General features: G+C 37.4%; 1 protein-coding gene across 1 annotated transcript in view; it reads left to right on the forward strand.

The window, feature by feature from the left end:
• The first annotated feature begins 254 nt into the window (after positions 1–254).
• Positions 255–13,791, forward strand: part of LOC136840748 (protein tramtrack, alpha isoform-like) — a 234,778-nt gene continuing 221,241 nt past the window's right edge. Inside the window, exon 1 of the mRNA XM_067107585.1 lies at positions 255–1,196. The gene's annotated coding sequence lies outside the window, so the exon portion shown is untranslated. The remainder of the gene's footprint in view (positions 1,197–13,791) is intronic.

Consider the following 13,791-nt stretch of genomic DNA (forward strand, 5'->3'; position numbering starts at 1 on the left):
TTTTCTTCCTTTCTTTCTTCCTTTCCTCTTTTTTGACGCTGGACCGAGGACGTGAATGACCCTGCAACTTCTTCTCCTCCTTCTTCTTCTTCTTCTTCTGCAAGGCAGAGCGCTGAATCCTCGCAACATCTCTCTCGGCTCGAAAGTCTGTTGCATTTAGAGCAAGTGTCATGGCTCATGGCTTGGCTGGGAAGTTACAGGGGTAGAGTGTGTGTGTGTGTGTGTGTGTAAGTCAGTCTGTGAGTCCTGCCGTGGCCGCTAGGGGGCTACGCCGCACTGTAATTTGTTCCTCTACCAGAAGAGAGGTGGAGGAGGCAGCAGGAGGTAGAGTGTAGTAGAGACCCAGTCGGGCCACAGCCAGTGAGGTGCGAGAGACGAGGGTTCCGCTATGTAAATACCGACTCGGAGCTGATCGGTCGTGTTGGGTTTTCGGGCTCCGCGCTGCTACTTACTTGCTGCTAGTGCTAGTCCGACTTTTCTCTCCCCGCTGCTAAGAGGTGTACATTTTTTTGGTGATCCCAGTTGTTGTTTTATTTTTTTTTTCCGGGTGGGAGAAAGAAAGAAAGAGAGAGAGAGATAGATAAGGAAGGAAGGAAGAATTTCTCTCTTAATATATTTTATTATAGATATATATATTTATATATTATATTATGTATCCGTATTTATTATATCGTTCTAAGAAGATGAAATTTTTGTGATAGCCACTCTATGATGGTCCGTAGGATATGTATCCGTCTCCACATGGATTTAGCGGTGAATTCTCGCTCGTGAATGGTTCTGTTTGGCTGGAGTTACTTACGAGACTGATGTTGAAAAAAGTTTCAATCGTCGGTATCTTATCAGTGTGATAATGGAATAGTGCTTAGTGTGACTCAGTTGTGGAAATTATCTCGGAAAGGAATTATACAGAACACCAGGTGACCAACGAAAATAAAAATTTTATATATATATCAAAAAGGAGACATTATGAAAGTACGAAAGCCCAGTTTCTTGATTTGATGATTGCAATTGGTGAATGCGTCCTTAGCAATGAGTTGAAAGGAAATGAATCGTACAAACTGTGGGAAGAATGGAAAATCGTGTTTTGTCACTGAAGAGAATTTTAATGAAATTATACTTAAAATGAAAGCAGCTTCCAGACTATTACCACGCCAGTACGCATGAGATAATATACCGAAGGACCCATTATTTGCCAGGTGAGTTGACTCATTGATTAGGGGACAGGAGGTACAAGGAAGTCTCCTTGGGGTGATCAGTAAATTATATATATATATATATATATATATATATATATATATTAGGCCTATACATATATATATATATATATATATAATATATTGTTGCTGTGTATTTGTGAACGCTTCAACAGTTTGGGAATTTAGCCTTGTGATAAGGTGCTCGAATTTCTCCTTTTACAACTTGAGCCGTTAGTACTAGTACTATTACTACTACTATTAATAGTACTATTATTCATGTCTTCCTGATAAATACTTGACATTATTTATACAGCTATTACCACCGTGGTAGCTCTTACACTAGTAATTACGATATTCCCCTTTACTTCGTTCAGTGCATTACACTATCGTACGTTTTAATCCACTCCCGCAATGAATTCACTTCCCGTCATCTTTCATGTAATGTCATTGTGCCAATCAAAGAGAAGGGGTCATGCCCTCGTAATTCCCATTCCTCACACATTCGGTCAAATACCCCCGCCGTCCCGTACAAAGCTTTCTCTCGCCTTCGGTAATCTTTAAAAAAAAAAAAAAAAAATTAGATAAAAATTCCATCGTCACGATTCCATCTTCATCAGAATTCGAGCATATCCAATTCTCTCTCCTATTTAATATTCCCCGGGAGGACGGTCCCCCCATTTTCTTTTACCTCGCGTTGTGGCCTCTCTCTGCCATATTGGGGAGGTATTTATAAACACTTCGACCATTTTTGTCTCTCTCTCTCTCTCTCTCTCTCTCTCTCTCTCTCTCTCTCTCTCTCTCTCTCTTCACCTTTCCTTCCATACCGTTGTTTTCTCAGGCCGCCAAGAGATGTTAAGTTAATGTACGTGATATTTGGGCCCCTTGTCTATTTGTGCTTCGTCTTTCATTCGTTTATGAAAGCTTCTTAAGTTCGGTTTTTGGTCGTCGAGAAAAAATGGCCTCTTAAAACAACTGTTGGTTTGGCGTGCCATGTGGGGAAGACGTGTGTCTTCGGTTTCTCTATTTAGATATGGAAGAAAGTAGAGAGAGAGAGAGAGAGAGAGAGAGAGAGAGAGAGAGAGAGAGAGAGAGAGAGAGAGAGAATGAATAAATCTAAAACTGACCGGGATTAAAAATTCCCATTCGTAAAGCCTTGGATTAGACTAACTGGAAACGCTCTTTATAAGGACAGTTTATGAATACAGGAATGGACAAATTGAAAACGCCCCGTAAATTATTATTATTATTATTATTATTATTATTATTCAGAAGATGAACCCAATTCATTGGAATAAGCCCACCGAAGGGGCCATTGACTTAAAATTCAAGCTTCCAAAGAATTAGGGAACAATAATGGCAGAATAGGGACAGTTTATTGAAACGAGGGGTAACGCATCCTACTCAGGTGAAAAAAGAAAAGAATAACAGTCATAACCGTTAAAGAATACGTAATATACATGAACAAATCGCTGACCAGCAGCAAGGTGAAATGGCCAAGGACCGCCAGCGAGGAAGAACTCCGTCCAGAATGCGCGTGTCATCACAGAGAGCCATGGACGGGGGAGCCCGCGAAGTGAATGAACTGTGTAGTAGCGGTAATTTGCGTCCGGTGGTGTGTGTGTGTGTGTGTGTGCGTGTGCGTGTGTGCTCTCTCCCTGGTGTGGTGGTGGCGGTGGTGGTGGTAGGGCTGTTAGGCAGTGCCGGGAGGGGTGGTAGGGCTGGTAGAGGCGGTGCTGTTGCCTTGACACGCTGCGAATGGCGTTTTTAAAAGCGGAATTATAAATAGTTCCTTGCCTCCTCCTCCTCCTCCTTTATAGAGCTATACTGTAGACAGGACGACTTGCTTGGGTGTGGGTGATGGTTTCGAATGTCCTGATTTGTTATTTTTAATTTTATATTCAAGGGTGTTATGTTACTATAGGCGTTGATGTCTTATAGTAGATTCTTACCACCTCGAGAGAAACGTCTGTCTTGAGATAACTTTTTTTAAACACCAACGTTTGATTGGGACGCATTTAGTTAGAAAACAGGACTAAGTCTAGAGTACGCTTCCCTTTGTATGGTTACATTTGCAGTGACTTTAGGTTTTGTAAAGGTAGAAGCGTATTTCCAAAAATAAATGACAATGAACTGAAAGTTATTGTTTATGTTGCGTTGGTAACTGTTTACTTTTGTATTAAAACATGTCCGTTATACTTTGTTCAACAGGTTTTTTTATTAGGACTTATTTTTATTATTAGGGCAGGTTATCGTTTTACCTTTGGTAACACGTGTGAATTAAATACGAGAAGACGCAGGTGTATAAGCTATGTGATTGATTTAGCTGTTAGCGTATAAAGGCAATTAATATTTTTCACCATGAGTCTAAGTTGTCGATCTCTGCAGACTGCCGTGAATGAGGGCTGACGAACTCTTTAACTGTATAATTAATAAACAACTTCAAAATCATTCTCAAGGTCTTGAACTCATCGTAATCACTTCGCTTCAGACATAATTTCAATATATGACTGTCTTGGAAAGCAAATCACCTGGCTACGCAAAGCCACGAAGGCAGAAGAAAACGGGCAATAAATGTGTCTGAGTAACCTTGAGCGAGAAAATAAGTTAGCGCCTTGCAATTCACGCAGGAATTGTCGAGTTATGAAAGCGTGGTTACCTTTGAGAAATCCTCTCTCTCTCTCTCTCTCTCTCTCGTCTGAGGATTGACGGTGCCTTGCGAAAGAAAGGGAGTCGAGCGTAGGAGTTTTTTCCTTTGCTAGGGGTGAGAAGGAAGGAAATTTTCTCCAGCGGAGTCCTTCAATGGATTGCTGGTTCCATCGCTGTTTCATCATGGCACGTGTCGATTTTAGTAGCGGTTCTTGCAGTTTATAGAAACGACTTTTAAGTTTTATTAGAAAAAGTAATTTTTGTGGTTTCGTATGAGTTTATAGAAAGGTTTTTTTTAAGTTTTAAGAGAATAGTTTGCGTGTGTTTTCAAATGAGTGACTTCATTTTCACATTATGCAATTCAGTAGGTTTCCAACTGAGCAATCTGCTCTGATATATTATTATTAGTTACTGTGCCACTGGATGCAAAAGTAATTGTAACATATGAGAGACATTTGATTTAAATCACCGAATATATTGCAGACTCGGGACAGGGGAATTGTGACTTGTATGAGTGTTTTATACATACATAAATTTATATATATATGTATATATATACACTATATATATATAATGTATGTATGTATGTATTCTATAATATTATATATATATATATACATAGATACATACGTAAATATATATGTATATATACATTATTTATAAATACATATATGATATAATATACACATATATATTGCTGTCAAACTTAGGTGTTTTCCAATGAACCTTCGTCATTTACCGTAGTCTTGGGGATGAATACGTGTTAGTGAGTTAACCAAAAAAATAAAAAAAAGTAAAAAATCGACAGTCACTTTACAGTAATCAAAGGAAATGTGAACGCCTTCTCCTTTTGCTATATAATTCAAAAGTTTCGTCAGCGGACGTGATGTCTATTTGGCTCTGCAGAAAATGGGTTTGGGGGGAAGGGGGAAGGGGAGGAGGGGAGGAGAAGAGGGAGAGGGAGGGGGGTTGATTGTGAGGTCCTTTTACAGCCATTCAAAGTGTTGCTGAAACCGACAAAGGGATGCAACACCAGTATCACTTAAGGTTTCGAAATGTATCCACTCCCGCCCCCTCCCCTATGCAGCCACTACCCCCTTTCGTGTCTTCCCCTCCCCCCCCCACCCCTTCTCCTCCTCCTCTTGCTCCTCCTTCTCCTCCTCCCATACAGGGATTTTCCCTTCCTTCTTTTCCCTACGTATTTATATCTCTCGCAATGTCTCCATTCATTCCTTCCTGATTTTCTGTACCTCCTCATTCTATACAGGGATTTTTTCTTCCTTCTTTTCCTTACGTGTTTATATTTCTCACTTCTCCATTCATTCCTTCCTGATTTTCTCTACCTCCTCCTCCTCCTCCTCCTCTTCCTCCTTCTATACGGGGATCTTCTCTTCCTCCATTCATTCCTTCCTCTGTTTCCGTATCCCTTATTCTGCCTACCTTATCTCACTCATCAGTTTTTCTACCATCCTTGGCTTTTCCATTCTTCCTCCTACTTCACCTCCTTCCTCCTCTATCTCCTTTTTTTCCTCGACCTTTTCTTCCACATGCTTACGGTCTCTTCCTCCTCCACCTCCTCCTCCTCCCGGACCCCGGGGGGGCGGGAGTGGCACCCTCCGCCCCCCGTGACAGACGATGGGCCTACATTCGCGCTGGAAGAAAAGTTTCCTGTGATTTGAATATGTTTTGTCCCCTCGCCGGAAGAGGTCGTGTCCTGTGGAAGAGGGAGGGAGAAAGAGAAACGCCGGGTATTGCTACAGGTGCGCATGCGCCGTGTGTGTGTGTGTGTGTGTGTGTGTCGTCTCTTTAACTGTCGTGTAGGTAAACGTGCTTTCTCTCTCTCTCTCTCTCTCTCTCTCTCTCTCTCTCTCTCTCTCTCTCTCTCTCTCTCTCTCTCTCTCTTTTAAAAATAATTAACTTTATATCCTTATTCGTGAATGCTCAACGATTGTAACTTTAAATGTCGTGTAGGTAAACATGTTCTCTCTCTCTCTCTCTCTCTCTCTCTCTCTCTCTCTCTCTCTCTCTCTCTTTTAAAAACAAGTAACATTTTATCCTTATTCGTGAATGCTCAACGATTGTAACTCAACTGTCGTGTAGGTAAACATGTTCTCTCTCTCTCTCTCTCTCTCTCTCTCTCTCTCTCTCTCTCTCTCTCTCTCTCTGTTTTAAAACTTCATTTTATCTTTATTCGTGAATGCTCAATGATTGTAACTCTTATTAACTGTAGTGTAGATAAACATGCTCTCTCTCTCTCTCTCTCTCTCTCTCTCTCTCTCTCTCTCTCTCTCTCTCTCTCTCTCTCTCTGTTTTTAAAACTACATTTTATCATTCGCGAATGCTCAATGATGGTTAATACTGATTTACGCATTACCAGTAGTGATGCGAATGCCTACAATATCGTTTTGCCAGTGAAATGAGTTACAATCTTGTCTCCAAAACTTTCCTTATCAAATAGTTGTCCGTTGCCCCCGTAGTGCTGGTGCACTGTAGGCATCACTTAAGGTTCTTTGCAGCGTGCCTTCGGCCCCTAGCTGCAACCCCTTTCGTTCCTTTTACTGTACCTCCTTCCATATTCTCTTACTTTCCTCAACCCTCTCCTAACTATTGATTCATAGTGCGACTGCTTTGAGGTTTTCCTCCTGTTACACCTTTTAAACTTTTAATGTCGATTTCCGTTTCAGCGCTGAATGACCTCATTGGTTCCGGTGCTTGGCCTTTGGCCTAAATTCTCTATTTAGTTCAGTTCAGTAGTGTCCGTTTAATTTCGATTTTCGGTCGATTAATTGACCCTCAAGCTCTTAATAATGTTGAGAGTTTTGCTGGGGACTCGACGACGCGAATCAAATCGAGTTAAATGCGATATTGTAATATTGACTACGTAGGAGGCTCGGGAATGATCTTTTGACCCGATAGCATATTCATAAATCTCTGTAGCGGTCGTGTTTACCGCAACTCAACTAGAAAAAGGGTTAGCCTTTCTTATATTTTAATTCTGACCTTCTCTAAGACGTACTGGAGAATCGAGCGAGAATATAATAATCCCATTCACCATAAGAAAGACGAACGGTGTCGATAAAACCCGCTCCAGATATCTTCTTCTTCTTCTTCTTCTCCCTCTGTCTTTTACTGAACCTGTGATTATCGACAACTTCTTTGCATATTGACCTCATCCGGGTTTTTGTTTTTTCTCTCTCTCTCTCTCTCTCTCTCTCTCTTCATCTCCCACGTCTCTCTCGCATCCAAGTGGCCACCGCATGTACTATAAGCGATCATCCCTCCTCTCCCGAAGACGCTTTTGTAATATATTAGTTTGATCCAGTCCCTGAGATTTCTTTTTTTCTAAATCTTCGTTCTCGGAAATCGCAAACTTTAGGTCTTCGTTGGGTTTGTTCCAGGTGTGATATTGTGAGTGTTTTGCAATCTGAGCTTTTTCTGGAACGTTTAGGGTTGAGTGGACCATTGGCATTAGTGGAGTAGCATGTATTTGAATCAGATATCTGGAGAGACAAGTCTTAAAAATAAAAAAGCGGCAACAGGGAGGACAGTGAGTGGACATGTCATAGATATAGAAGTGATTTACGTAGTTGCTGAGTTGTTCAGATATGTAAGTTATCAACATACGGTTTCCTTTAGTTGGAATTTAGTGAAATATTAAGACAGTAAATCAGACAGGAGTTGGTTGAATAAGATTTGGGAAACTAATAGACCGATTTTTAACAAATTATTTGTTTATATATATATATTTTTTTTACGAAAGTAAAATCATACGTTAGTATAGCGTAAACCTATATTGCTTTACAGACACGAATCATGGTATCTCCGTTAGTGCCGCCAGTGTACCTCATGCGGTGCACTGTAGGCATTACTTAAGGTTCTTTGCAGCGTGCCTTCCTTAGGCCCCTAGCTGCAACCCCTTTCGTTCCTTTTACTGTACCTCCTTTCATATTCTCTTTCTTCCATCTTAACTTTCCAGCCTCTCCTAACAATTTGATTCATAGAGCAACTGCTTTGAGGTTTTCCTCCTGTTACGCCTTTCAAACCTTTTACTGCCAATTACCGTTTCAGAGCTGAATGACTTCATAGGTCCCAGTGCTTGGCCTTTGGCCTAAATTCTATTCAGTTCAATTCTAAGAGATTTTGTAGTTTTGAGAATAAAGCTCTTATTGGATAATGATAAAGGGGATAAGGAAATAGCTCAGACATGTCCTTAGGATCCCTCTTCCCTGGACTCGCTCTTATGAGAACTGTAAGAAGGGAGGGTGGGGATGGTTGGAGATTTGTGGAAGTGAAAGCACAAAAAGACGGGAGTAACGGAATTTCTCAAAAAGTTCCTTTGTGTTACACGGCCTCGGTAACGATGATGAGTAATGATGATATTCGGCGTAGCAACCATTTATGTTGTGTATATATATATATATATATATATATATATATATATATATATATATATATATATATATATATATATATATATATATATATATAAACAAACTAGCTCGTTATAAAGTAAGGAATTACCTTGGAGCAATATTATCGTTTAATCGGCGGTGGCGATTCGTAGTAAAAATCTTGAATAAATTCCTCAAGGTAATTCCATTTTATTTTGCCATATACATTCATACAGTTTTTTATATTCTTTATTTTATTTATTTATTTACTCTTATTTATTTTGCTTTTCTAGAGATGCAGTGCTATAGTTTCTCGGTAATAAAACACATTTTATTTTACGATTATGATTCAAGATATACCCTTGCTTCTTGCTTGCTTGCTTGCTGTAAAATGTTACAGAAAAAAAATGTTGCAGTCTCAATGAGATGGCCAGATTCAGAAATTGTGTATGAGACTCATTAACGATTTGTCTCTTCATAAAAAGACAAATGTATTTGTTGGCATTTTTTCCTTATTATTTTTTTATGTACAAATCTATATATACTTTACTCTAAACCGACGAAGCTAAAAGTGAGTGCGTTTGTTTTTTTTTTTTTTTTTTTTTATTTAACCATAGTTTTTCCTTGAAGCTCCGCGGATCAAAGAGGTTACGAAACTCGGCCTAACTTTGCTCTGTTCGGGTGATTCAAGTCTCCTCATTATATCCAAGGCGAATTGAGGCTTGTGGCCACGCCCTCTCTCTCTCTCTCTCTCTCTCTCTCTCTCTCTCTCTCTCTCTCTCTCTCTCTAGCTAGCTAGCTCTTGGTGACAGCCAGATTTTTCCTTTTATATTGATCTAGGAACACATGACTTTGGAAATATAAAATTCTCTCTCTCTCTCTCTCTCTCTCTCTCTCTCTCTCTCTCTCTCTCTCTCTCTCTCTCTCTCTCTCTCTAGCTAGCTCTTAGTGACGCCAATTTTTTCCTTTTATAGTGACCTAGGAAACCGTAACTTTGGATATATAAAATTGTCTTTGTATTATTATTTGTCTCGAAGAAATAGGTTTCTGGTCATGCCTTCATTTTGGTGGGGGAATGAAGATTATTTTTGTTGTCTTTCATTAAAGAGCAAAGTGTGGGAACATATAAGTTTATTTTTATCTTTTGAAAGAATTTTTGTCTTGTTTTCTGTGTACAACCGATTGTAATCGCCACCTAATCGTTCTCTCGTTTTCACTGAAGGAAAATATCTATTTGTATGTTTGATTTATCAGTGCAGTTTAAACAAGTAAAAAATGCGCCGAAGTTTCTTCGGCGCAATCGAGTTTTCTGCCCAGTGTATAATCAAGGCCACCGAAAATAGATCTATCTATCGGTGGTCTCGGTATAATGCTGTATGAGCCGCGGCCCGTGAAACTCTCAGCCGGCCGTGGTGGCTTGTGTTGTTGCGTTGCCAGAAGCACGATTATAGCTAACTGCAACCTTAAATAAAATCAAAACTAGTAAGGCTAGAGGGCTGCAATTTGGTATGTATGATGATTGGAGGGTGGATGATCAACATACCAATTTGCAGCCCTCTAGCCTCAATAGTTTTTAAGATCTGAGGGCGGACAGAAAAAAGTGCGGACGGACAGACAAAGCCATCTCAAAAGTTTTCTTTTACAGAAAACTAAATAAGGAACTTGTTCCTTAACGCACCTTCATGGGAACGAAATTAGTTGCACTCTGATAAATACAATGTTTAACCAATTTAAGCATCATGTTTTATGTGGTTGGGTTATGGCAAAATGATAAAAATAGGTTAACCTAGAATGTACAAATTCCTCACTCCATCTGTATTCCTCTTTTGCATCCTATTCCATTTTCCTCTTTCGGTTTTGTCTTATTCCCACTCCTTCTTTTTATCCGTTTCCTTCTTTTAAAAAGCTTAGGATCACTTTTTTAAAATACGGTATTGAAGGAAGACCGCGAATGAATGAGTAATTTTAAGTTATCAGGCTTCGCGACTTCTACGGTCATTGACGCCGATGTCAGTGAAAGGACTACATAATGTAGTATATATTTATAATATAATTAAAACTTGTAGGAAATAAAATTATATCTTATGTAAAACTCCAGCTTCTAAAATGTATTTAGAAAATGAAACTAGTATCATATAGTGAATTTAGTCTTATTAAAGGTGTTGATTGGGATAAATGGAGGGATATTGATTACAATGCTGTTTAATTCTCTTTTAGTTATACAGAAAAAATTTTTTTAGTCGTAAGTATAATACAAAGGATTACGGGAAATTATCGGTATTTTCGTGTAAGAGTTTCTTAAGGAAAGTAAAGGTTATCGGTATTTTCGTGTAAGAATTTCTTAAGGAAAGTAAAGGTTATTATATGTAAATGTAAATATATATATATATATATATATATATATATATATATATATATATATATATATATATATATATACATACATAAATACTATATATATATATATATATATATATATATATATATATATATATATATATATATATATACACACACACACACACACACACACACGTACGTACATACAGGATTGAACAGTGAAAAGAGTTTAGCTCAAACATGGATTTAGATAACGATACCACAAAACTGTCGCCTAAACGGAACTAAAAAGCAAATTACGATTAATATTATTTTATTATCATTAAATCCGGCGCGTCACGAACAAAACGGTAAAGAGCTGGAGGTTTCCCAACGAGGGAACTTCAGTAGAACATAAACGAACGTAAATAGAACGCGCCTTTATTTTCACCAAAGAATATTCATTTTTTTGCTTCCGACAATTATGACCATTTTATGCTTCTAAACCGTGACATTAACGGCCTAGCGGTTTTACCCGCGCTTATTTGGGTCTTTTGAAGACGTTATCCTGACGACACACACACGCACACATATATATATGTATATATTATAAGTACATATATATGCTTATATATATGTTTATTTATTGATTGATTTATTCATTTATATACATTATCTATATTACATATATTTGTGTATAATATATATGTATGTGTATATGTATATATACATATATATACACATATATATATGTATATATAAGTACATATATGTTTTATATATATGTTTATATATATATATATATATATATATATATATATATATATATATATATATATTTATTGATTGATTGATTTATTTATATACATTATATATATTATATATATATATATATATATATATATATATATATATATATATATATATGTGTGTGTGTGTGTGTGTGTGTGTGTGTGTGTGTGTGTGTGTGTGTGTGTATAAGATATATGTACGTATATACGTATATATATAATAATATACATTTATACATACATACATGCATACATGTAATCATTCAAAACAAATCAATCAATTGTCCCATTTTTCACCAAATTTCACCTTAACACACATCCGAATTCCCGCAACGGTGAACTTTCTGATCGCCAAATAACGCAGATCCGCAAGCACAAGCAAGCAAGCAAGCAAGCAAGCGAAGGAGCGAGCGAGCGAGCGAGGTGCCCGTTAGCTACCAAAATTACAGGAAGAAGCACATAGGGTTACAAGCAAGCCACAAGCAGCAGCAGCCAGCCACCAGCTGCCTTGCCTTGCTTGCTTGCTTGTGCTGGGAGTCAATGTCCCAGTCAGTCTTCAGGGCACTCGTTGTTGACGTGCCCTCAGGGTTAGGTATTATTGTGTTATCACATGGAGGAGGAGGAGGAGGAGGTGGTGGTCTGAAAGTTGCGAAAATCTCGCGAGTGAGTGTTGAGGGAGTGTTTTGATTTTCGTGTTGCATACATCGTCAAATATCTCTTCGTCATGAGCGTGATTTGTGAATTCATGTAGCTTGCGTGTGTATATTTATATGTGTATGTCTATAAATATACATAAGGCCTATATGTATATGTATATGTATGTAAATATATATATATATATATATATATATATATATATATATATATATATATATATATATATATATATATATATATATATATATATATATATATATAATCTGGATAGGATTGGGGAGATTAGGGGTAATATAACACTATAGGGACCCAAGTTTTGACATTATTTTTGCATTGTGTCATATACACACGCTGACCCTGTGTGTACACATAATATGTATTTATTCACCCATGCCATCACGTGTGTGTGTTTATATACGATATGTTTGACTTCCCTCGTTTTCATAAGACTAGCAGCGAGGAACAAGAAAGTTATATGAAGTTATTTTTTAATAGTTTCCTTACTTTTGCTCATTTTCGTAAATACTTGACTCATATTGTAAGCAACAAATAAGCTTTTATTTAATTTTTTTTTAGTAAGGTGAGTGCAATGTCCTTGTTGCGATAATTATTACTTAAAACCTCTTTAATTTCAAATTGTAATCGTCATTTTTTAGCAGCACCAAATTTTAGCGGTACTGGTTTTGATATTCATGTGTCATGGCAATAAAATCTCTTATTTAGGAATGCTCCCGAGTTATGTTGTTATTAAAGAAAAAAATTGGGCATAATTAGCTGATTACCAGATCTGTAATTTTTTTGCGATTGCTGGTCAAAGGGCGAGAGGATTTGGCTAGGCAAAATCAGTCCGCCATATTTAAAAAACTTTTCCTGCCTTTGTTTATATTTTGTAATCATTGTTGTTATTGATATTTGCAATGATTTTTAAAGCCAGTGATGAAATAAAGCGTAATCATTCGATATATTTACCGATAAATTTTGAAGAACAACCAAAAAAAGTCTGCATCATCAGCTATAAGAGAAGTGGAATGATTCATTGAATTGCAACTGAAGTTAGAAAACTCCCAATGCGATTCACCTTGAAGCTTTCACACGTAATGAGGTGATGATAACGTCGACGTAATGAAAATAATTACAGAAAACCCTACCTTCAATACAAAGTAGATGGTGAATGATCACTCCTTGTTCGGCATTGAAGTTTCTCTCTCTCTCTCTCTCTCTCTCTCTCTCTCTCTCTCTCTCTCTCTCTCTCTCTCTCTCTCTCTCATATGCATGCAAATATATATCTGTTTATATATATATATATATATATATATATATATATATATATATATATATATATATATTTATATTATATATTATATATATACACATGTACATATATATACACATATATGTGTATATACATGTATGTATGTGTATATATATACATACAGTATATACTCACGCACATGCATACACGCATATACACAAATATGTTATGTATACATACACATATGCATATGCGTTCGTAGAAGCGTATTTTGTATTAAAACGAAAGAACGTATTTATTTTCACTGTTAGACGATGGAACATCGTACCTAACTGTAGGAGTGTTCCCGTTTTTTTTTCTTTTTTTTTCTCTCTTTTTTTTCTCCTCCATTTTCACCTGCAGGGGCAGGAAATGTTTGAAGACAAAGTGATGCCAACAGGTGTTGATATTTTCGTTGTTTTTTTTTTTTGGTGTTGTTGGTGTTGTTTCTTTTCTTGTTGTTTCAGTTTAAGGCGTTGCTGTTAAGTGTCTCGGTTCCG

The sequence above is a fragment of the Macrobrachium rosenbergii genome, chromosome 8 (genome assembly GCF_040412425.1).
Source record: "Macrobrachium rosenbergii isolate ZJJX-2024 chromosome 8, ASM4041242v1, whole genome shotgun sequence".
NCBI lineage: Eukaryota > Metazoa > Arthropoda > Malacostraca > Decapoda > Palaemonidae > Macrobrachium > Macrobrachium rosenbergii.